At 40.7% G+C, this 18259-nt stretch overlaps 1 protein-coding gene across 1 annotated transcript in view; it reads right to left on the reverse strand.

The window, feature by feature from the left end:
* tncb (tenascin Cb) overlaps window positions 1-3456 on the reverse strand; it is a 98871-nt gene extending 95415 nt beyond the window's left edge. Inside the window, exon 1 of the mRNA XM_061037355.1 lies at window positions 3438-3456. The gene's annotated coding sequence lies outside the window, so the exon portion shown is untranslated. The remainder of the gene's footprint in view (window positions 1-3437) is intronic.
* Window positions 3457-18259: the final 14803 nt, after the last annotated feature.

An 18259-nucleotide genomic window follows, 5' to 3' on the forward strand; every position in this document is an offset into this window, starting at 1 on the left:
GCATTGACCACATTTGGTTAAAGAGATTCCATGAATGACAGTAGATTAATACAGACATGTTTATGTGACTGTTTTAGCATGACGCATACGTTTGCTAATGCATTTTTCTGCGCTTGCAGTAATCACATCATATGCTGAGATCTGCAGCGAAGGGGATTAGGAGGCGATGGAACTACAGCGGCCATGTGTTCCCTCGACGTTAGGTAAATTAGTCCTGTTGATAATGCGTTTGTTTGCATGTGCAGCTCAGTCACTGGCCGTTTATTTATCTGCAAGTCCTCACCTCCACACTCAGCCCCTAATCCTGTCCCCAGACAGGCTGATGCCAGATCAACAGTGACTTCAGGCTTGAGGGACCCCATGTCTCCACAAATAAGCCCTCTGCCCTGAGGATCAGCCTCCATAAGTCACCACTGTAATGTTTATTTGTCGAGAACGAGAGAGAGGAGACAGGTCTGCTATTTATGAAAACAAACACGGATCAACTGAATGCCCTGAAATGACACCTCAAAATCTGTTATAGAAAATGTTTCAACTAACTCCAAAAATAACCGCCTGAAATGCTTTCAGCTCACCATCTACTCACTAAAGTCTCTGGAGGTGTCACTACCTCACTAAGCTCACAGAATCATCTGTTTCAATAAAAACTAAAATAAAGTCTTACAATGTAAGACTGTGTTCCGGGCGTGCAGAGCAGATACCATCACCACATTTCAAATTTAAGGTAATTTATATATTTTTAATTTCAATGTATTTTTCTCCGCTTAATGTCACATTTCTGTATTTCTTTTGGATCTTTCTTTTTTAAATCTAATATTTTCACATTTAATCTTCTCTGTGATTGTTACTCATTTGTTTTAGTGATTTTTACATTTTTCTATTTTAGTGTTTCTGTTTCTCTTTGTCTTGATGCTTTTGATGTCGTGTGTGAAACACTTTGAAACGCCTTGTTCCTGAGATGTGCTGTAATAAACTTGACCTGACTATTGTGCTGTTTTACTTTTGAATAGTTTATCATTAATCAAGACAGCCAATCCTTACGAAGGAGTCACAGTAATGGGAGAAAAAATGGGAGAGTTCGAGATTAAAGTCATTCATTAACAAGATTCGATTCGTAAATTTACGAGATTAAAGTCGTTATTTTAGTCTATAGTTCTAGACTAAATGAGGAGCGTGGAGCATCTTGTGAAGTTGTACTTTAGTAAAGGTGAAAGCAAATAAGTAAACACAGACTGACTGAGTATGAACTGACCTGCTTCAAGGTCTCTAACTATCTGATTAGTTTGAGCTTTACGTCTACAGATATGAAACTACACATTCTTTTGGCACATCAGCGTCATGTTGTCATGAGTATCAGGACTCTGAAAACACACTGCAAGAAACTGGGGCTTTTCAAAGAAAGAACAACACTGACTTAGAGGAAATAGTCTCTTTAGTGATAGAGGAAATGTTTTCTCCTTTCATCATTTTCAAGCAGGACGACGGCTGCTCTTCTGGTACAACCTTTCAGAATAATCATTTTAACCAGAGTCTGATTTAAATCAATTAACAAATTTAATATCATAAATTAATGACTTTATTCTCACAAATTTATGAATTTGATCCCGTAAATCCTGAATATATAGAGTATATAAAAATCAAAAAAATGTACGACTTTAATATCGAAATTTAAGGGAAAAAATTCTGAAACCTGTCCCTTATACTCCACATAAATCCTAATTTCTTAGCCCATCATTATTAATGTTCTGTCATAGTCCTCTGCGTCTCGTACAGATACATAAGCTTGTCTTTGGATGGTTTAAATCAGTGAAGGAATTTCACTCTGGAAGCTAGGATTCAAGTCCAAAATAAACTAAGTTATTGTTATTTTTCAAAGCGCGTGATTAATCTCAAATTTAACCACAGCGTTTTTTAGCCTTCATCTTCATGGTTTTCATACCAAACACCTAGTGTCTCTGTCAGATGTGACAGAGCCACAGCATGCGCTTACACACGACAAACCCACTTCTCCAATCTACAGGCTCAAATCTAAAGGTTTAACATTCCACCCAGGTCTGCTGTCGTTATGCTCCCTACACCATCCATAACTCAACGCTGAGAGACACCCGAAGCTGTCAAAACACACAAAGCAAAAGTCTATAACACAGGATCAATTTTTACCTCCTGACATTTGGTTTTTACGGCGCTCTTATTGGCTGCTGGAAGATAAGCAGAGGCACTTGCCCGGCTAGAAAGTCAGAGTGTGTGTGAGCAGAATAAAATTGTCCTGAACAGAGTGCAAAAGAGCAAATGGGGGGGAGGAAGAGAAATCCAGAACTGCCTCAAACACAAAGCTTTTTCTATTATGTGCAGGACTGATTAAACCTTCAGCCTCTTTAAGTACTTCTAAACGAACACACAGATTGGAGATGCTGCATGCTTGTGTGTTTTTTTGTTTTTTTTTAATGAAACGGACGTCGGTCTTCATTAAAGACTTCCTCTGAGTGGTTTAAATAGGTCAGATTACAGTGATGAGATGAAGGATTCTTTCATTTACACGACACATATGGACTGGGATTCACCAGCACCCCAGTGCATGCTCAGAATCTCTATCAGGTGCTCCTGTCAGACGACCCCCCACCCCCCCACCCCTCCTTTCTACACCCTCAGTTCAACATAAATATATCATGCCAACACCTCCACACTTGCCATCATATTGCTGTCCTACTGTAATCTGTTGTTTGCGGAGCTCACAGAAAGATCAATGTCCAATAAGAGCAAACAGCCAATGTAAGTCTTCTGAATGTAAAAGCCTGTCAGAGCTGCATCCAAGCTGCTGGGATAAAATGTAGGCTACATCTGCTGTAGCTGCTTAGCACAGGACGGAGCCTTTGATTACACTACAAAGTCTTTAAAAATGCACCCGGGTCAATGGAACACAAACTTGGATCGATAGCGCATCTGAATCAACAGCCTTTGTGGGTTTGTCTTGTCAGCCTGATTGGATTCAGAGGAAAGTGGGTTGATGAGTAAACATGACAGCATCAATATTGCATGAGACTGAACATCCAACGATTTCTTTCTTTAATGTTTGTAAGAGATCTGGGTCGAATCCTCTTAATACTTTGACATGAAACGCGCTTTTTTTTTTCTTTTTTTCTCCTGGATTAAGCAAGCCACATTGCAAATTGACATGGAACACATTAAAATGTCAAAAGCAAGGAAACAGCAATAAGTGAACCACAAAGTGTGCAGTATGCAGTATCCGAGGGTACAGTCAAGTGCTGATGCAGCTGCAAAATCAAACCATCTGCATCGTAGAGCAAAGAGTCAACATTGATAGAAGAATAAAAAGCCGGAAACAAAACAATCTCCAGAAGGAAATGAGGCATCACCTCTCATTCTGAAAACTCCAGAGCCATAAGAAGTAAAAAAAAAAAAAAAAAAAAAAAGTCTACCTTGTTTATATGGATCCGGGGCACTTCAGTGGCATTGTCAGGGCAGTAGCTGCAGGGTGCTTGTGTTTCCCCAGTGAACTGAAGCAGATGTCAGCAGAGACACCTGCTCTGGCTCAGCCTCCTCCTCTGCTGCCTGCCAAGCCCGGGTGTCGGGGGGTCGCCGCCCTGCCCCAAAATACACCCATCGCTCAGCCCCCTGGCATGCTATTGTCTTAAGCACAGCCACGGATTAATGAACTCATTAAGACATTTTTTTGAGCGTTTCTCATCTGTTGCAGGACTTTTTAAAATGTCCAAAATTGAGGGAAAGAAAGTTGTGAACTTGTGAGGCAAAGAGGGGCATCATGAGTGGTGTTGTCGTTGTTCGACAATATCACAATCATTGCTTTGATGAAGAGACCTAAATTAGTGAGAAGCATGAGAAAAAAAAAATCTAAGGAGCTTACAGTCTCTTACCAAGGGACTAGGTCCGGGCTCGGGCTGGGTGGGGGGTGCAGGCGTGTGGTAGTGGCTGGCCATCTGTTTGGGATGTTTCATGGTGGGCTTGTATCATCACCCGCATGATTGATTGACAGTTGGGTAATCCAATCTCTGCTTTTCTAAGTGGTAGTGGAGGAGGCGCGGCGCTAGGATTGTAATGGGTGGGGGGGGTTTATTGAATCACGCAGTCTTCGTAAATGCAAAAAAAAAAAAAAAGTCAAATGTTGTGTAACTTGGCAGAGATGGTTGGGCAGAGATCTTAGGCCATAGGTTGCTGCTTTAATCAGACCCCTGCTCAGCAAAGGCACTAGCATCGGTGACCTACATTCATCCTCATCTGAATGACAGATGTCCCCAGTGTCTTTGCTGCAGAGTAGTACTATGTGCTCATTCTTTAGTGATTAACGCTGCACGCCACACAGCTCAGGCATTCACAGCTTCTGCAGCAGCCGAGACTCTGAAGAAGCTGAGAAGTGTAAATACACGAGACGGTTGTAAAGACACAATACTGTCACAAGATCATTCCACAATGAAGAACATTTTTATAGACCTTTAATTAAATAATAGACACATCGTCTTATTGTTTGTCTTTTGCAAGGCGAACAATCAGAGAAGAGCACCATGGACCCCCGGGGGGCCTAAGGTTTTAAGTTAAAAATTACTTTTTATAAGATTTCAGTCTCAACTACAGTAGAGTGCAAAACTGCTTGATCAAATCATTAATGTATACGTTTTTAAATTAAGTGTTTTGCAAACTTGGATTTGTGTATTTTTTTACATCTGACATTGAAGAATCTATATGATTGACTTCTAGTGAAATCATTGAATCACTTATGAGGAAGTCATGATGTTTTATGTGCAGTGAGAAACAAAAGGGTGTAGTGACCTACGCTCATCATGCAGGTGCAGGGCAGAGCAAAAACAGCAGACTGAGGAAGAAGATGTGGCCGCATACTTGCTCGAATACCACAAAAGGTTTTTATTTCATCACAATCAAAACTTTTCAACCAGAGGTCCTCTTCAGGTGATACTTTTTTTTAACTCAGTGGTGAACAAAGTACACATCTTCATGACTTGAGTAGATCCTCCTGGTCAAATGGGACTCCAACACAAGTCAAAGCTGCTCAGTTAAATTATGACTTCAGTTAAAGTTCTGGAGTACTTTCTTTAAAAAAAATATTAAAGTATTCAAACTACTTTTAAAAAATAAATCTCAAACCTTGTTGTATTTTTACAATGTATGAGTGCAGTCAGAGAATCATCCTCCTTCTCTGCCGTAGCGATCATTTCCTTCACTAAATGTATATTTATGTATTTGACAAAGGTGAGTATCAGTGTGCAAACGCTCACCTTTGTCAAATACTGATTTGCTTGTTGTCTCTGATTAATCTCCTGCTGTTGTTTGTTTGTTTGTAAATGCATGCATGGTCTGGGTGGACTGTGGAATCGAATTGCCCTCTGGGATAAATAAAGTTGTCTAAGTCTAAATGAGCTGCCGGATCTGAGGGACGTTTGCTCTCCGTTCAACATTGAAGACGCACAATGCACAAGTACGGCAACACCACTGAGACAAACCAAACGCAGAACTACACGAGCAGTTTATTGTTTTTTGGATCAGATTTAAGGGAAGAAAAGAAAATACATCATCTGACTTCAGTCTTGAGAGTTGTACAATAACCTGAAATTAAGAGGTGTATAATGTTATTTCACTCATAATGAACTCCTTATAATAGCGATGCTATACTAAGTAGAAACCTCAGGTGTTTAAAAAAGAAGCCAAATCAGAGGTGTAATAAATTCTTGAGTGTCCAAAGGGCACCAAAAGCCCCATTAACAGCAGGGATAAAATGTCGATTTTGAAAGCAGAATAATGATATTTACAAACTGGTACAAAAACAAATTTGTTATCAATAGCTCATGTCTTTATTGGTACACACTGAATGAGGGTGAATTATTTATATTTGTGCAGCCGTTGAGGTTTCTAGGTGATAGGGGTGGCACTTAAAAACTGAAGGGTAGAGGTGAGGATGGGTTTGTGACACCAATAGGGAATCCTCGATAGACCAGACCGACTCAATTCAGATCTGCTTAAGCTGTCTGCACAGGCTACGAAGGCTGGGTCGTTGAAAGGATGCAGCTCCTGAAATGAGAAACGGCAGTCCGTCAGAATGTCCGTCAGAATGTGCACTACTTTGCCGTTCGATACTCCAGTCATTGCTCCTGTTTCCACATCACAGGCCGCGGTCCGTCTCCGGCTTGTGTCTATTTTCAATGGAGCCGCTGCAATCAAGCTTCAAGTTGGACAGAATAGAATGACTTGGACAGGAAGTCAGACAAGGAAACCCAAAGATCATCCGGTCAATTTCAAAATAAAACAAACTATAAGGACTCCCTATCGTACTTTCCATCACTCTCAACATAACGTCAAAACAAGCACTGAATGAACAACAAAGCATCCTCAGAAAGACAAAACAACATGTTGTTTGCAGGTTTTTCTCTCCATTCCCGTGTGATCTTGTAGTTCTCATGTGATGTGCATACAGCTGATCATGGCTGCGCTCACACTCCAGAATCTGCAGATGTATAAGTGACTTTACTCTTTATAAACTCTCAAATTGACAGATATTATGTTACATAAAGTAAGAAAATATGAGATATTTAAAGTGCTTAGAAGTGTTTTTCAAGGTTGTTTTTTTTAACTGTTATCAAGTTGTAGGCCTGATAATTTTTTTTATTTTAGCCAAGACGATCTTCCCTGACGTAACACAGCTGCATCTGTTTCATAAAGTTGTAAAACAGATAAATGTACAAAGCCGGTTTTTAGATATTTTTGTCAAGTTTCACAGTCACAGTTGGTTCCCTTACAGGCTTTAAAGGGTGAGGGGTCGAGGAGAGCGCTTTACACCACTCAGTCGCACACACTGCACCTTTACACTTCAAAGAGAAGAAGAAAGGATAAGAAAACCTCACTGTCGTAAGACAATACATCTGACACTTTTTATGGTTGAGCTTCTGTTACTTTTTTCCCCACCTTTCATGTCACAGCCTGTAGATCATGATAAACGTCACAGCGGTTTTTTTTTTATTTTATTCTTTGACGTGACAAACGACTCAACTGGTTCATTCATCTCCACAGTCATTACAACGGAAATCTGGCTGTTCAAAATGCCCGGCTAATCTGTGGGCGTTCAAGTAAGGGGATCACATCTATCATGTTACACACCTGTGCTGCTGTTCTTTACTGAAGAGGCAAGGTCAGGTTTCACACGCACACACACACACACGACACACATGCACATGAAAAGTAAGTTCAAAGCAACCCAGCACACTATGGGGAGGCCAATGGCTGAAAAAGTGCACTTTGTTTACAACTTTTCCTTCTACTTCAAGCTGTCACCCGATAACCAAAGCTATCTGCTGCTGCATTAAAAACATTTCCCAAAGCAAGCCAGTGTCTGGATACTGTGTCAGATTTAAGGACAAGCAAAGACAACCCTCCCTTAAGTTGCCTTCATTTTTTTTGTCTTCTTGTTCTGCTGCTGGAGCGTGCACATATTGGTTGTTGTTGAGAATGTCCAGGTCTATAATTTCTTTATTTGCATTAGCCAAGAGTTTAATCTTACAAAGGTTTGATTTCAGAAGAGCACAGTACAAAGTAAAGACAACTGAGACTCAGTGTTAGCGTTTACCTTCAAAGCATCAGCCTCTTAATATTCTCATTGTTAGCATGTTAGCATGTCGATGCACCGCTCTGCTTGAGTCACACTTGAATCAGACTGATAGAAGGAACAACAGGGGCAAAAATCGGTGGCTGTGGCTCAGTTGTAGAGCCGGTTGTCTCTCTACTGGAAGGTTGGGGGTTTGATCCCCAGCTCCTGTAGCCACGTGTCCAATGTGTCCTTGGGCAAGACACCCCGAATTGCTCCCGCTGCTTTGTTGAATGGGATTAGTTTATTCTGATGATCACTTTACATAGAAACCTCTATCATCAGTGTATGAATGTGTAGGTGTGAATGTGTAGGTGTGACCTGCGGTAAAAAAGTGCTTTGAGTAGTCAGAAGACTAAAAAAGCGCTATACAAGCTCAAGTCCATTTACCATTTAGAGCTCCCCCTGCTGACTGGCAGCAGTATAGGTCATAGACCCCGCCTCCTCCATTTTAACAGATGTGATATGGGTCAAACTATAAAGTTAAAATACACGTCAAATACATTTCTATCAAACCCTGAATCTATTGTGATAGATATTATCAAGCTGCTTTTGTTTTAATTTGTTATTTGATTCAACAAAGGGCAGATTTAACGTCCTGATCGACAGCTTTGTTGACAAATGGGGCTTCTTAACATTCTCCTGAATTGCAAAGCAGAGGAGGAAGGACGAGCGATAACAACTAACAATTCAATCATTTAACTTACCTTAACCTTGAGTGTCGGTTTGCAAACAGAAACAAGAATCTGTTCTTCTAAAGACTGATTCGACCTCAGGGATCTTTGATATTGGTAAGTTAAATGTGTGCTTCAGTTACAGAAAGGACATGGTGTTTATTCCACTGTTTCACCAGCCAAACACTCTGCACATGTCTCGACTCCCAATCATGTCACCGCACAATATGTCAGCACCGGTGACGGGGTTGTTTAGCTTCACTTTTGAACAATGGGAGGAGACAGAGACATATAGTCCATTTTAGTGTACAGTCCACAGCTTAAATAGAGGGTGTGCTTTAACTCTGCAACACTGTTGGGCTGAGTGGCCAAACTGCCTGCAACTGGCTGCCTTAAAGGCAGGGTTGGTTAATTTTCAAAAACTAGCATGATTTTGAAAGTAGCATTCCCTCAGGGCTCTGTCTACACCCATCCCCTCCCCTCTGTGCTCCCTCATAAGCCACGCCCCTCACTTACGAGCACAAAGCTGACCTCAGCTCATCGCTTGCATTTTGTAGGAACTGCGTCGTCTCATTCAGCGGTAAGTAAACTCACAGTATAAACTCTGTCATGGGAGGTTCATGATTGGTTCATCAGATTGGTACCTCGAGGCAGACATTGGTCAAAGTTTTTACAGACTTACAACTGATACAGATGACAGATTTACTTTGTTCCTTTTTCAGAGAACATGAGTTATTAATTTACTGTCAGGACCTGAAGACAATTTCAACCAAAATCTTAGCAAAGCCTGCAGGAAATGATTGTGTTACTTTGTGAATTAAGATATTAATTTAACATTTGATGACCTGTTAGAATCAGATTATATACTGTTGCCTTATTAAATTAGTGTTAATCGAGAGACCGACTTCCCACATTTGTAAATTAATTTCAGTGCGAAGCGCTCTAGTGGAGTAGATCGTACACACACATATGAAGAAGTAACCTGAGTCTGTTCCTTAGTGTCTGGTTCTGTCTTTAATGACTGCAGCATGGTATACACTGCTTCCCAAGGGAGGAATAAGGTGATTTAATGAATCAAGACCAATGCTAGGACCACAACACTGAGTGAAAATGTATTCCTCCTATTTCAATCTGCACACACTGACACACCTCTGGCTATTAGCTCCAGTGCAGTGGGTCTTTGAATTTAAGCCTCGCGCCATTATTTGAAAAACACATAAGCCTCTGAGACAAACATTTAAAATCTATATGTCACCAGACTTAATGTAAAAATGCGCCATGTTCAGTAATATTCTCTCAAAAGAGGAAGTCACAACTGCCGTTGCTGCTCAACTTTAGCACCGAGGGTCATCGGTGTCCTGACACAAACTGGCCAAGCAGATGGTCATTTGTGAAATAAATTACCCACCATGCAGCTCCCAAACGGGGAAGGCCTGTATAGGTGAAAGAGAATTTATGATGCGCAGAGATCTGCCGCGCAGCTCATGAGGTTGTTTGAAATTTCATAAGAGGGGATTTGGGGTACTTTTAGAAATGATGATCAATCCATCAATCATTATTTGTATAGTTGTTGTCTTCACTTCCTCGCCGCTGAGGTGGAGGTCAGAGCAGGCGGTGCATGAATGAGGACGGCGGTGGTTGTGGGGACGACACAGTCCGATGGACGACGGGTGGTTGTAATGCCCAGTCACCTCGCTGAAGATTTGGGGAGCTCCATCTATGATCAGGTTATTCAGTGATATTTCTGTCATATTACATTTTTCACATGCACAATCTGGAGGACTATTATTTGCTTTTATTGATATGAATTGTTGTCATTTTTCTAGTTCAATACTTCAATTAAAAAAAAATGTTTTTGCACATATATACAGTATCTCATGTGTTGTTCAGCTGTATGACCTCATACAATGGTTCATACAACATTGTATAGAAAATGAAGCACGGGGTGCCAGTGGTCTAGTGGTTGTGAGGCTGTGGTCTTCCAAGCAGGCGGCCTGGGGTTGAATCTGACCTTTGGCTCCTTTCCTGCATGTCATCCCCCACTTTCGCTCGCTCTCCCAGATTTCTGAGCCTATCCACTGTTGATTTATATGAACTGTACAATTGGAACCTGCTCACTTAATGCACCTCAGCACTTTTACCCATGTACCCTGCATTTGCACTTTGTATGTTGTATTGTCTGTGTTGTATTAAGTGACTCTCCCTGCAACCAAATTTACCTACAGGTACAAATAAAGTAACCTGAACATGTCTTAAGGCATAAAAAGCACCCCCAAAAAAAAAAAAAGCTTAAAGAACAAATGTCCTACAAATGTCCAAATTACTGTCCTTCCTGGTTCATCAACTCTCAAAGCTTTGTTGAAGTCCTTTTGCCCACACACTTAATTTACTACATACGTATTGGCGCACAGTCACAGGCTTTAATACAAATTGCGATGCACTTTTGTTTCTGGTACTTAACGACAAAGAGAAGAGCCTGATGGAGCATGAAGATAAGAAAAGATGTGAAACAAGTTACTGAACAGCTGTTTTTAAACGAGCTACAGTAAGGTGAGCTTCAGTAATATAACTGTTGTCTAACTTTAGCTGCCTCGAGTTCTAACCTTTAATTCTCTGCTGCAGTCGATAGACCTCGACTTCTTTATCAACCTGAGACGTTCCCCGTGAAACTTCTGTAGTACCAATATTATTACGTCCAAGAGGAGCATCATAGGTCATCAGGGAGATTGAAGAACTGTCTCTGCCCCGACTGAAAAGGCTATTCCTCAATAACGCCTGTCAGGAGTCAGGACATGACATAAAAAAAAGATGCTGCAGAGGTCACTGTGCAATACAACGTGTACAAGAAGGCAGATGATCAACTGAGTGTAGCCCTCTGAAGGCCGTTTGTGCTTGCATATCAATGCTACGTGTTATTGGATGTATTCACAGTATCGGAAATGAGAGGAAAGGGACTCACTGGCAAGTATAAAGGAGTATGAAGCAGCTTCATTACTTCCACAAAGATTGCTCTGGTATGGCACAGGTTGCATGATTTCAACGCCATCACCATCGCTCCCTGTCCATACGTTCGAACCGTGAATTCTCCTGAATATATCCTGCTGCTTCTTCAAACTGCACACATCAGCTCAACCTAACTTTTTGTGGTACTTTAACAAATAGGCTGGATGGAAAATATCCTGATATATTCAGGAAAAAAATCACAAGTGTTGCACCCTACCCTGTGTGGGAAAATCTTCATGAGTGCATTGCAACTAGGAAATGGGGCTATACATATAACATCTCTTTGCATTTGTTTGATACTTCAAGTTGAAAAATGACTTCAAAACCTTGACATCCTCCTCTTTGACTGATTTAAATCAGCTTGCCATTTCATTGTTTTTATTTGACATACTTTAAGAATCCATGAGGGAACTTCTGGTTTTTGTTTACTCTCTGTAATTTAGAGACACGCTTCTCACACAAACAGGCACAAACAGGACCTGTGCACTGGTGACATCAACAGGGCCCTTCTGAAAAGTTGAAAGATTTTCAACTCGAAGAGCTCGGAGCAGCCGCACAAAAAAGAAAGTAGCCCTCAGAAAAAATGACACTACGCGCTGCGCTTTTCTCCAGACGACCGCCTGCCGATGCAAACGCTCTCTCCTCATTGGTAACAACTGTAGCTAAAAAAAATAAATATGCAAGGTGGACACAGTCATTTCAGAAAATAAATGACCCCTTTGTATGCAAATAAGCTTCATTGCAAAGATCCTGTAATTCACAAACACCAGCCCTAAGAGTCAGACACAGCTAGTGCAGTTTGCAGCAGCAGGCGGCACGGAGGCGTAATGGTGGAGTGAAGTCGTTCCTCCCCTGATCCGCTATCAGAGGTAGTGACAGAGGTGTAATGGGAGGGGGTAATGTCAGAGACGGTGAGGCAGAACGGCACTGTGTGCGTGTGTGTGTGTGTGTCTGTAGAGCTCCCGCTGTGTGCTCAGACGCAGTTCCTCTCGTTCCACTCTGCACATTATGCATGTCTGCATGCAGAATGTGAGGCCTTTCTGTCACCAGTAGTAGCATAAAACTCTTACTTGCCTCTTGTATACGATAGTTATTAAACCTGCAAACATAAATTTTGCAGAACAAATCCACATTACTGGTTTTTTCACCTTATTGTCTTCCAGATCAGATGAAATGTCTTGAGGCTATCAGCTTGTCATTTCCAAACAAGGTTGTAAAGAAGGAATGAGCGTTGACAGCTGCAGACAGAGCTGTATCAATTCAGAATCCCATTAAAATGAATGAGCCGCTGGGGTCAAATGTTTTCTATCTGTAGCCTGTGGGAATTACAAATTGATTGAAAAATCTCAGACCTTATGGCTGGCTGTGCTGACTCGAAAAATGTAATTTCCATTCAGAGATATGAAGCTCTTTGTTGATTGTTCTTAATCAATGAGAAATCAATGTGAATTCAGGCCCGCTCTACTGAAAGACAATGATTTATAAAAGATGTTCTATTCATAGAATCACTTTAGACAACAAAAGGTCTGAAGACAAGTAAAACTGATTTAAAAAAAAAAAAAAAGGATCTTTCCTTCATTAGTGTGGTAGTACTCGAAATCCATCTTGGTCTCAAGAACTGTCTCGAGACCACTTTTTTTTATAAATACTTTATTAAGACCTGAGGGGAAATTTTTGAAGGTCTTGGTCTTGGAATCGAAAGCATTTTTACTCGGCCTTGTCTCGGTCCCGGACTGGACGGACTTGACTCGGATTTTAAATCAAGACCAGTCAATACCACCACTGGAAGGCTATTTTCATAATGTGATTTTTATCCCCAGGTTACGGCATTAACCTTCCCTGTGGTACGGTCTGAATGAGTGCCAAGATGATGATTTTTCATTGATAATTATGGTCTTGGTCTTGTCTTGGTCTCCATCCCTAAATGTCTTGGTCTCGGTAAGTGTGGTCTTGACTACAACACTATCTTTCATTCACACCTGTCAGGTTCTACATTTTGCGTCATACAGCTTCAAAAAGTCCATGGATGATTGACAGCTGCTCTCAATCACTACACTGAATAGAACATAATAATAGACACTTTTAAGTATAGGTCTCTCCATCAGAACACCTACACTTTGAATAGAAATCCAATTACACTCCATGGCTGGGTTTGTGCATCATGTTCTTTCACAGTGTGAAAATATAATACAAGACATTCTAACATTCCTCTTTTCATATGAGCTCTGCAGCTACACAGAGATGTAGAGAAAAACCATCATACTCCATACACAGTACTTTGTTTCTTTGTGTTCAACCGAGAAAACATACCTGACAGGATTGTTGTGATATAGGGAGTTGTTCTATGCATTAACTTTCCAAATGAATTATAATATAGTCTAAATATAGTAAGTTCTTTTTTTTTTATATTCCAAATTTAGGTCAGTGGGACACAGGGAAGTGTCTTGTCTTTAGCTGTACTCCCTCAGGGTTTGTGTTCTCGACATCAAAGAACTGGCAGCCGGAGCTTTAGAAGACGATGCTCAGTTTTCTTAAACACACACTTGTCTTCCTGTCTTTCTTTAGTGTGAAGAGAACGAGCCTGCGGGCAATTTTAGCAAAGGAAAATATGCATGTAAGCTATTAGATAATACAACACGTTTGGATTTATATCAAGGCTATCAAATATTCATGCAACGTTTTCACAATGTTATTTATCATACTGCTTCTTGGTAAGGACTTTAAAGGTATCTCCCATTTAATGCTAGTACTGCCATGTTTCCCTATGTTTTGACACACTTTGAGAAGTAGTTTTTTCGGTTTATTTTCTTGTTGTTTTTCATTACTGTCATTTCCTGTTTTATTTTGTTACTTTACCTTTTGTTGTTTTCCAAACCGTACTAGAGTTGTAGTCAAGACCACACTAACCGAGACCAAGACATACTTGAGACTAGAGTGCTCCAAGACAGAGGCAAGTCCAAGACAATTAGGGATTGAGACCGAGTCAAGACCGAGACCAAGACCCGGGCATGACCGAGACACGACTAAGACCATGAACCACAGAAAAATCATCATCTTGTGTGCAGTGGGTGTGTCACTCACTTAGACCGTAACACCGGGAAGGTTGCGGGCGCAACCGGGGGATAAAAATCACATTCCAATGAATAGAAGTTATTTGTTCTTCTAAAAGAGGCTTTTACTAGTCCCCAAACAAATTTACAAACGACAGAAACTTGATGGAAAGGAAATGTACCAAATGCCAGAAGTGACCGGAAGTGCATATCTGGTCCTTCCGTCTCATCGGTGTCCTTTAAAAGTTCGACAGACCGTCCACACAAAACGGGCAAAAAAAAAACTTTCTGTCACCACAAACTCCATATCACTGTTCGCCAAGTCTTTCCGCAAAACCAAACAAAATTAACCCTCAATCACTTCCGGAGATATAAAATATTGCACAAAAAGTAAGGAAATTTGTGTTTGGTAAATGATTTATTTGTTGTAACAAAGCTTCTTGGCAGTACATCTTATACTGTTGGAAAGCCTGTTTATTTCCCTGTTTAAATGGTGCCACATTTGTAAGGAACATGCATTTGTCGGATGAGCAGCAGAGCTGAGAATGTGGGTTGCGTCCATGAAAAACTTCTCTGCCAATGCCAAACAGCTTATTCTGTTGTTGACTCTTGTTTGGTGTTGTTTAGTGGATTGGATGATTGAAGTCTGACGAAACAAGACATATTGTCAACAAGACTCTGTCGTTTGTAAATTTGTTTGGGGACTGGTAAAAGTGTTTTGCCACTTGTAAATTTGTCTCAGCACTTGTAAAAGTGTTTCACATCTTGTAAATTTGTTTTGCCCTCAGTAAAAGTGTTTAGGATTAGTAATTTTGTTTTATAAAATTTCAAAATGTTTTTTTCAAAATGTAAATTTGTCTCAAGCTTTGTGAAAGTGTTTCACACTTTTTAATTTTGTTTCGCACTTCCAGGCACTGTATATATGCACATTTAAAGATCAATCATATTTATATCTGTCCAACTAAGCAAACACAGAGAGCATCATCAGAATGTGAACAAACTCACTGACAGACATTATTCCTCTTCAAGACAGAAGCCCTAGAAGTCACTTGAGTTGTCTCTCTCTTCATGCCTCTTCCCAAAGCTAATGAGTAAGTGCATGAAATTGCTTATCCCTGACATGTTGGGCTCTATGATCCTGAATGTTCAAAAGAAGAGTGTTATATGTCCCTCTAGAGAGATGCAGCAAATTGGATTACTCGGTGAGATCACATTTTGTAAGAATTTCTGAACAATAAACCCAAAATCTCAGCCTTTTACGAAACAGAGACAACCTCCAGCAAAGTCCAAACACCGAAAAACAAAAGTGTCATTGTGATGAAGATAATGTAAGACTGAGGAATAAGGTCACACTTTAGAAATGATAAATCCATGTGGCTTTTATTACTCTATTCAATCTTCGAACAGGTAATGTGATGCCCAAGCTTCCCATCTGCTTGGTCAGAGTTTCCTGATACCAGTTGCCTCAGCAGCTCTTCTGTACTTCAGCTCGTCAGACGGTGTGATTCATGCATGATGACTCCATAGTCTGACTCACACACAGTAGACGAGTCCGACCGCAGCTCATATTTCAAAATCATTCATGCTTTTGTCCAACAAAGACCATTCATGTTGAAAGTTTCCTCTGCAAAGACAGATTGACTGTGTGCCTTTGCCTAAAAATACATTTCTATGTCATGAACTCAAGGAGTGTATGACGTGTCTCCTTGAAGTTAAACCAGCTGAATTGATATCTTCCAGGCTTTGTTAACCACACCAAGCCAGCACAAGGCTCTCTTTTAATAATATGAAACCTTTAATTATATAATCATTTGAATCAACATCTGACTTCACTTCAAACTACACTGGTTAACAACTGTCTTGATTGGATGTTGACCATTATTTGGATTAAAAACCTACTTCCTGTACCTTATTAAACTGGATGAGGTTGATGTCGAGCAACCACTTATTAACATCAAATGTGCCATAATGGTGTTCTTCTTACAATATGTTTCCGGGAAAATTTTTAAAAGCCTTTAAAATGTTGTCTAATTTGGAAAAAACAACATTGTTGATGTCAAGGATTAATCTCATTCTCCGCCAACAATCCTGAGGAACCTACAAGACGTGAGAGCTCAGGAGCTCCCAGGAAAATATGTGGTTAGTACTGTAACTAAGATTTACAGATAGTGAGTGCACAGAGAGACAGGGAGCGATAGGAGCTCAAGATGTTCTGTGCATGCGCGAGAGGAATTAACTCTCCATGTCAGCAGGCGGCGGTAGTCCGTTGTTAAGATATGAGAAGACCATTTTCACAACGCTGTCGGTCACCCCTCATATTATAGGTAGCCTGCTAATCGAGAATAATGGCGCTGGCGTTGTCAGCCCTTGGTCTTTTAGTGGAAAAAGAAAAGAAGAGGCGGAGGCGACAAATAAGGAGAAACCGCTCTAATGGGTGAAAGCATGGAGACTACAGCGGCATGCTCAAGGGGCTTTCCTGAACCGAGAGAAACAAAACCTCCCAACAGCCAATCAGAGAGATTCCTCTCACCGACTGCCGATGCCGATTCAGCATGTCGAATGGGACGAAAAAAGGTAGGCGAAGGCCGACGGGTAGCGACGGAGCCGGACACACCGCAAAAACTAGGGTGACAATCGCTCACTGTTGGTCCAGCTAGGACTGACGGCCGACGATCTCCTTGGTATGTCGGGGCCTTAAGCCTATAGCAGAATATGCAACATGGTGTGGCGTGGATGTTGTAAATATTTATTCATTTTAATATTGTAAATATGTATCTGAATCTTAAAGCAGTCTTGTTATGGAGGTAGCATAAGGTGGTTTTACCCTTAGGCAGAGGTAAGAAAATGCCGGGGGCCTCGTGCCCCAAGGGTCCTCAAGGTATTGGAGATAAATACAGTCGCCCAGGCGCCAAGTTTTCTAAGTCTAAGTCTAAGAATATACAGTAAAATGTAAATCTACTGCCAACTTCCCCACTCCTTTCCTTCTCCTCTGCTCATTCAGCGTCACTTTGCTGCTCTCTCTCTCTCTCTCCCATCATTTCGTACCGACACAAGTTACTACAGGAGAAGTGACATGTCGAAGCATTCATGTCCTTGCGGAAAAAACACAACTTCTGATTCTTCCAATATAGTGGCAGTCTAAGAGTCAGAATTAAGATCCTGAAGTAACTTCTCCAAAACTGTAGACAAATGAGATTATTTAGGTTTCTCTTCCTCACGATCAAAGGTGCAGTTGTTTCAGTTTGAGCTGTTACTTTGGGATCACACTCAGTCTGCTTTAATGCGATTCATTCAGACAGACAGACAGCAGCAAATGAAAAATAGGAAAACACCAATTGGCGACGGATACACACAACAGAAGAGAGAAAGAGAGAGCAGCAGATGATGAGAGGTAAAGAGTGCAGACACTACGTTGCATTATACGGTAACTGATGGCTACCTGAAAATGTGTGTGCAGTTGTAATATTGCTAATGAGAAGCTAATGTTTACACAAATGCACTGAGCTTACTCACCAGCATTCATCATTAATGATTTAATGATAGCAGATGTAAGTGCTAAAAATGTGAGGAGCACATCTCAGATTGTTTTCAATGATGAAGACGTGTATTTTGAATTTAAATAAGGTGCCCAGAGTGCATTAAAAAGTATCAAAATAGATCCTCTTACAAAAAAAATCCCAGGGAATGACCTCTGATCCCGACTGGTTCAAGCCCCTCAAAAGTTTTCTTATCTAAGCGTACGATGTGGTGACTTTAAGTTATATTATTACTCTTCTACGAGGTAATTTAGGTGATCATATATGTGGGTTTATTAGTGCTGAACATTTGGCTTTGTTGTGTATGTTTTTTGGCTTTGTAACCTGGGGGGGGGGGGGGGGGGTGTCATACTAGTCTTGTGTTTATATTTT

Source organism: Labrus mixtus, chromosome 5 (assembly GCF_963584025.1).
Source record: "Labrus mixtus chromosome 5, fLabMix1.1, whole genome shotgun sequence".
In the NCBI taxonomy this organism is placed as follows: domain Eukaryota; kingdom Metazoa; phylum Chordata; class Actinopteri; order Labriformes; family Labridae; genus Labrus; species Labrus mixtus.